Source organism: Orycteropus afer, unplaced genomic scaffold, assembly GCF_000298275.1.
Source record: "Orycteropus afer afer isolate SDZICR_OR568_19922 unplaced genomic scaffold, OryAfe1.0 scaffold00355, whole genome shotgun sequence".
Taxonomy (NCBI): Eukaryota; Metazoa; Chordata; class Mammalia; order Tubulidentata; family Orycteropodidae; genus Orycteropus; species Orycteropus afer.
In genome coordinates, this window is record NW_006921942.1 from 2,770,264 (window position 1) to 2,777,959 (window position 7,696).

Genomic DNA, 7,696 nt, shown 5'->3' on the forward strand with positions numbered 1-7,696 from the left:
CACGCAAATTCTTCTGCTAGTTGGGGTTTAGTCCACTTCTATATCCTTCCCTTCAAGGCTCAGGGGTCCAGGATTATCTTCTGTGTCTGTGTTAATTAGTTTCCCTTTTCTTTGTTGAAGAGGGTCTGTGCAGTCTTTCTGCCTAGTCTGCCATCTTGCCAGAACCCCTCTCTCATATGTTCAATAAACATAATCATGAGTACTTTGCAGGGCTGTTGGAAGAAGTCAATGAGATAGTCAAGTCAAGCTCTATGCAAGTAACCAGAATCACCCACCTCACTAATTTGGGAGTACTGGTCATAATTCTCTTAGTTTCCAGTTAATTGCTCAAATACTCACTTGTACAACTTAATGGGAGCCTGATATCTCTGTCATTACTTGCCCCTATCTAAATGAACCCAGATTGTTTCTCTGTCCAAAGGGGAGAATCCTGCTTCCAATGGTAGGAAGAAACAAACTATAGTTCCCATCAACCCATCGGTCTTGCTGCTTCTGCTTCAACCACAAGGTGTTGCTTTTGAAAACATGTTCTTCACAGCCCTGTGGTCCCTCATCAACAGTTTCTGTGGAGCCTATACTTCTATGATCTTCATGTGTTAGCTGTAAGATTATAGCTTTCTTCAACTCACAGCCACACACTTGACCATTGGCCCCAAAGCACAACTACCATGTCAGAGCAAGAATGGCTTCTTGTCTCAGTCACATGGGAAAGCAGAGTGAGCCTTCTCTACCAATATCCCAGACTCAGTGCTGAGCCAGATCATTTTAGACCCTCCCTTCACTCACAGAGGGTGGAATAGACACTTGATGTCTTTTCTAACAATGGACTATTCCAAACTATAAGAGATGATACTGAGGATTCTTAGTCTCTGTGATAGTTAAGGCTGTGTGTCAACTTAGCCAGGCCATGATTTTGAGTGGCTTTGTAGCTGTATGTGGTTATTCCTCATGATGGGATTGGATGTGGTGTAAACACCTCCATAGTGGAATCTGTAGTAAGCAGTTAATCAGTTGAATGGGAGTTGCCTTTGGGGTGTGACCTGCTTTCAGTATATATGGAAATGATTCTGTATTTGGTTTGCAATTCATCATCTCCAGTACCTAGACTTGAACCAGCGTCCTGCTGTGTTGCCTGCTGATCTTGGGATTGTTCCATTTTACCTGCCAATCTTGGATTCATCAGCCTCCAAGAAGCTGGTAGCTGTGTGAGTCAGGGCAAGCCTCCAGCTTGCTCCAGTGGACCTAGAAGGCAGAGTTGAAGCCCAGGGTTGAAGGTCCTCCACCCAGCCCCTAGAACCAGTACTCTGAACTCAGATTTTAGCCTAGTCTTCCCCTGGAGCCAGCACTCTGAATTCAGACTTCTGGTCCCCTGGACTATAAGAGAATAAATTCTGTTTGTTGAAGGCATCCATTTGTGATATTTCTGTTATAGCAGCACTAGAGAACTAAGACAGTCCTTGTGCATATTTGCCCACCAATGCCTCAAAGACCCCCTCTGCAAACCAAGAGGAAAAACCTTTTCTCAGGCCACAGGAAGCCCTGTCACACCATTCTCAGGCTCACTGAGGTTTCCTCACTTTGTGTCTGGAGAGCTAAGAAGAACATAACTCTCCCCCACCACTCCCACCAAGTGACACTTCCCAGAATAAGGAAGGTCTGCTCCAAAGTGTACCACTGTTTGTACTTCAGCAGAGAAGTAGCTGTCAGCTTCTCTCAATGTCCCCAACAATAAACTAAACACTTTCTTTCCAGGTACTCGAGTACAGCTTCATCCTTCCATTTCATCCTTACAACTCACCTTATGAAGAAGGAGGTGTCTGGAATATTGAATGAAATGATGTATAATTTGTGCCAATAAGTGGTTGGCTGCTTAATAAATGACAGGTGTTGCTGTTAGGCAATTTGTGTTCCTTCTCAGCACCCAAAGAACATTTTAGGCCTCTTGCTTAAAGATTACTTAGAACCTGCTTTCCTGCCTCAACACAACTCCCTCTTCAGCATAAGGAAAGAGCATGCCCTTTAGATTCTCCTTAAGCTGGTGATTAAGAGGTCTTGCCTCCCTCTGCCCCATGCCCACCCTGACCCCTCCAGACCAACCAGATCTGCCCCAGAATCAGAGGAAGGGAAGGACAGCAGATATGGGGCAGTAGTGGAGATGCATCTGGGGGAGGGAGGAGGCAAAGGGCAGAAGAAAGCATCACACCTGGCAGGCAGGTGGACAGGCAGAGCCTCTGGTCCAGGCTAAGGAGAGGCCAGAGGGCTGAGCCCAGCTGGAGAAGGGGGAGCATTGATGTCTTGTCTACCTGACACCAAGGTCTTTATCTCTGAAAGGTCCAGGTGTGCATATAATAAGCTTAGATACAGTCCTTGCCTTCCTAGATGGAGTGCAAGCAGGACTGACCTGCCCCATAGCTGTAGCATCATCAATGGATAGTTCCACCCTCAGCTGGCAAGAGTCCACTTGCAGTACAATGAATCATTTAATATGGCCCTTCTAGCTACAATCTTCCATTTGTGATGTACTATAAATCCTAGCCTTTATGCCTGTGGTTATGTCCCATTTTGGGGTGAATCTTCTGTTGCACTGATGGGGTAGGATTAGGGTGGGATGAATCTTGAGTCCTGCCTTGCTGGTGGGTGTGGTGGTTAAATTTGTCTGTCAACTTGGCTGGGTGTGATTGAGTGGCTGGGCAGCTGAATGTAGTTATTCCCCATTGTGAGACTGGTAATTAACTTCATGGTGGACTCTATTGGAGCAGCTGAGTAGCTGCTTTGGGTATGTGATCTACTTCCAGTATATAAGAAACAGCCTTGGGAATGGTCTGGCTTATTGCACGCTTGAACCTTGCATATAGCCAAGTTGTTGTTCAGCAGCTTGTCATGCTCTGCCAATCCTGGGACTTTCAATGGACTTGAATCAATGGCCTGCCATGTGGTTTGGTAACATCAGGACCGTGCCATTTTATTTGTCAACCTTGGGTTTGTTAGCCTCAGCAGCCAGTAGCTGCCTGAGTGAAGAGATGCCTCTAGCTTCAGTGGGCTGGGAGCAAGAGGCAGAGCTGAAGCCCAAGGTTGAGGGGCTTTCACACAGCCCTTAGAGCCTGGCACTTTGAACTCAGACTTCTAGCCTCCTGAACTATAAGAGAACAAACTCCTGTTTGTTCAAGCCATGCTATTTGTGGTATATATTCTTGTCAGAGTGAGACTAGGTAACCAGAACAGAGGGTGTGACTTAAGTCACCACCCTTAGTTTCCTTGAGGGTACATATGTGAATGGCCAGGGCACTTGAGACAACAGCCAGTTGTCTGACCTGCTAATTTGGGTTCATTCACTCCCATAACCATATATGTGAAGAGAATCCTTCAGACCAACTTCTGATCCATACATTTGAGACTTTCCAGACTCCATAACCATGCGAATCATTCCCTTGGCAGTTCATGAGGTCATGAGATGTTAACAGGACCCTAAGACAGGGGAAAGAGTACTGAATGGAGGAGGAGTTGATGTTAGAGATGATGGACTGGTACAGAAGTTTGGAAGAGTTGGACATTTGGGACATCTTTAACCTCCACCTCATAGAGACCAGCCTTGTGCTGATGCTTCTAAAAGAAATTATTTGAGCACCACTCATGAACTAAATGCCTTGTAACAACAGGTCTGGTGTTGGCATGGACAATCATGCACTTCCCCCTGCAAACCCCTCCAATCTGAGCTCTTCAAGTCAAGGTGGGTGACTTGCTCTGAGTCCAGGGAGTCATTGAGCAAATTCTTCTTGGTTCTCTGAAAAATGTCACTCGCCAGAAGGAGTAGAGAGGAAAGCCATAATTTGCCAAGTCACACAACTTGCACAGGCTGCTGTGTCTTCCCCTCCAAATGACTGTTGAGGTTCATTCATTCAGTGGTATGATAATAATAGCACTTACCTAGTTAAATCCCCCTGAGCTAGTACTAGAAGTCCCTGGATGGTTCAAATGGTTTGTGCTTGACTACTAATGGAAAAGATGGTTCAAAGTCACCCAGAAATGCCATAGAAGAAAGGCCTGGTGATCTGCTCACAAAGATTACAACCATGAAAACCCTATGAAGCAGTTCTACTCTTAAGCACATGGGGTTGCCATGAGTTAAAATGGACTCGACATTAATGGGTTTGGTTTGGATTTGGAGCTAGTGCTGTCCCCACTTGATAGACAAGGCAAGTGCTGCTAAGAGAAGGTAAGTCAATTGCCCACTGTCACTCAGCTGGTTAGTGGCAAAACCTGGATTCAAACCTGAGACTCTCTGAGTCCAAAGTCCAGCATGCTCAACTCATCTGCCACACCATTCACATCTTAAACCCCTCGCCAGGCCACCATGCCCACTTTTCAGACAGTGTTGACAATAGCTAACACTAGTCCAAGGCTGGACTTCTGAATTGATCCATTTGTTCTGGTTTTATGACCTGTGGCTTTAAGAAAACTTTTCTTTCAGCTGTAGTTTCTGAAGAAACTGGCCAAGCTGGCTCAGAACTGCCAGCCAAAAGAACTCCATGCGAGTCCGTCAAGCAGGCTCTTGCCTAAGAAAGCAGATGTGTGTGTGGAGGGGGTGACCAAGGAGTAATTAGGGCACTATCTCGTAGGGGGAGTTTGCCTCTTTCTCAGGGAAGGTGGTGGGCCCATCTGTCAACAAGTCTTCATAGCCTGCCTTCTTGGCCTGGGCACCGTGGGGGGTAGAGGGATGTCAGAAGCTCCGAGATCCCTCCCAGGTCTGAGTGCTCTGATGTGAAAACACTCTTCTGCACTCTCTCCCCATGCACCCTCCACCCCATACCCTGGAGCTCAAATCCTGTTAGGAGAGATAAGATTTATACACACGAAAGTGAAGGAACAATAAGACGATTTGTGCCAAGTGTGTGGTCTAGCTACTCATTAATAAGCACTTATTGAGCCTTCTCGGGACAGGCACTGGGCTTGGCAATACAGATACAGAGATGAAAGGGACCAAGCCTCCCCTCTTAACACAAGGCCAATGGGGAGGACAGACTTGTCAATTGTCAAGAAATCAGAGCCACAGTAGAGGAGTGAGGGCTCACAGACTTCATGGTAGCACATAGTAGGTGCCAAGCACTGGGCTAAATACTTCCTATGGGAACCACTATAAGGGATTGCATTGTTGTTCTCATGGGTAGTGGAGTGCCGAGAGAGTAGCTGAGGCTGCAGTGTGAAGGACTTCAAGTGTCTTGTGATTCATTCTGGAGATTGTGGAGGATGCTTGGAGGGATGGCTTGTAGATGCCCCTCAACCAGAGGAGCTAGGCTGTGTGGCTAGGAAAGGGAAGCATCATTGACAATGATGACTGTTGTGGGAAAAATAGCATTAGAGAAAAAGAGAAGAGGAGAAAAGGTGGGCACAAAGGTGGGGCGGATGGAGGCGCCTCAGTCTAGTTGGGGAAGGTAGGTACAGAGGGTTGAGAACAGGGAGCACTGGGAAAGTAGATGGGATCCAATAATGGGGTCCTTGAATTCCAGATTTGTCTCTGGGGTAGTAGACACTAGCATGGGGACAGAGGATGGCCAGGCCAAGTGGGACACAGTGTGGCTGTAGGATGAGCCAGGCAGAAGTGGTCCCTGGCCTTCATAGATCTGAGAAGACATGAGTCAAATGACCACAGGCACAGACGGACCATTGCAAACAACTTAACCACTGACAGAAAAGCCCAGGGAGCCTGGGGCAGAGGTGGGGGGCAGGGAAATGTGGGCTGGTGGAAATGTGGGAAGCAACCCGTGGCTTCAGTCTCTGGGTGGTGCAAACGGTTAACGAGCTTGGCCACTAATCAACAGTTGGTGGCTCCAGCCTACCAGAGGTGGCTCAGAAGACAGGACTGATGATCTGCTTAAGAAAAGTCAGTCACTGAAAACCCTATGGAGCACAGTTTTATTCTGACACATATGTGGTCACCACAAGTCTGAACTGACTGGACAGCAATGGGTTGGTTAACCCTTGACCTGATCTATTAGAAATGAGTGGGGGAGGGGAGAAAGAAGAGCATTCCAGGCAGAGGAAAGCCTCAGAGTCAGAAAGTATTGTAAAACCAAACCAAACTCACTGCCATCCAGTGGATTCTGACTCATAACGAACCACATTGGGTTTCCAAGGCTGTAAATCTTTACTGAAGCAGACTGTCTCATCTTTCTTCCACAGAGCAGCTTGGGTGGGTTTGAACCACTAACCTATTGGTTAGCAGCCAAATGCCTTAACTACTACACCAAATTGAAAGGGGCAAAAAATATCAGAGTGGCTGAAGCTCAGAGAGCCAGGGGAAGGATGGCACAAGATGTCAAACTTTTGGGGTTTTATTGAAGAACACTTAGAAGATGGTGAAGAGTTCTAAGTACGAAAAAGACATAAAAAAATCAATGTTCTGAAACACATGGAGAATGGGATGCAAGGGTGGGTGTAGCTGTGGGAAGCCCCACAGGTAGAGGCTGCTGCCAACACTCAGAGCTGAGGTGGCAAGGATAGGTTGAGGCAGCAGAAGTCAGAGGACAGAGGTGGATTGTGCAAGTGCTTGAAATGTGGACTCAGCAGGACTTGGTGACTGATTAGGTTTGGGGATGACGAAGAAGAAAGGGCCAGCAGGGATTCCCAGGTCTCTGGTTTAAATGACGGGGGTGGAGAGTGAGGCTGTTTATGGAAGTGGGGGCTCTGGACATGAAGCAGGTTTTGAGAGATATAATTATGAGATCGTTCTAGACATGACTGATTTGAGGTGCCTGAGAGACACCCAAATGGAGGCAGTTGGGATTGTAGGCCTGGGGCACAGAAGGCAGGCCCGGGCTGGAGAAGTAGACCTAGGAATCATTGGCTGGAGATGGAAATCCAATCCATGGGAATGCCTAGAGAAGGGGCATGGGAAGAGAAGTGGGCCCATGACAGGACACCAGTGCTCAGGTGGAAGAGGAGCCAATAAAAAGAGACTGAGAAGGGGCTGGCAGAGCCGTGAGGGGGAGACAGAAAGGGGTGTCGGAAAGCCCATAGGAAAGAGTCAATGGCGAAATGACGCAGAAAGAGCAGGCAGGCTAAAGACTATAAAGTGACCTCTGGATTTAGGGAAATGGAGACACATGGCCTGGCCTTCCCCACACAAGCAGGTGAAGAGTGAAGAGGGGGCAAAAACAGCCTCCCGGGCGGGCTGCGGAGTGGAGGTGAAGCCAGGGAGATGAGACCTGAGATAACTACCAGGAAATGGAACTGACAGAGGAGGAGGGGAACACAGTCTAGTCAAAGGGCAAGAGGGTAGAAGAAAGTCTGGTTTGTTTGCTTGTTGATTGGGTTTTAGGATGGAGGAACCAGGCATGTTTAAAGGCTGGGGGAAGGGAGCCAATCAGGAAGGAGAGGTTCTGGTTTTATTTCAGAGAAGACCCTTGAGGCTAAGAGCGCAACAAATTGAGTAGAGCCCTGGCAGGAGAGGAATTTGGCTTTTTAGCTGAATAGGGAAAAGGCAAGCCAGCAATTGCCATTGGGATCTGCCAGGGAAGGTCAGAGAAAGGCCTCTCCAGGGATGGAGGGAAGGGAGGGGGAGGATGAGCAGCTGGAGGTCACTACTGAGTGTTGACTAGGAGAGAGGAAACTTCTCCAAAGATAGATCACAAACAAAAAACAGACCTGTTGCCATTAAGTTGATTTTGAGTCATGGCCTCTCCACGTGTTACAAAGAACT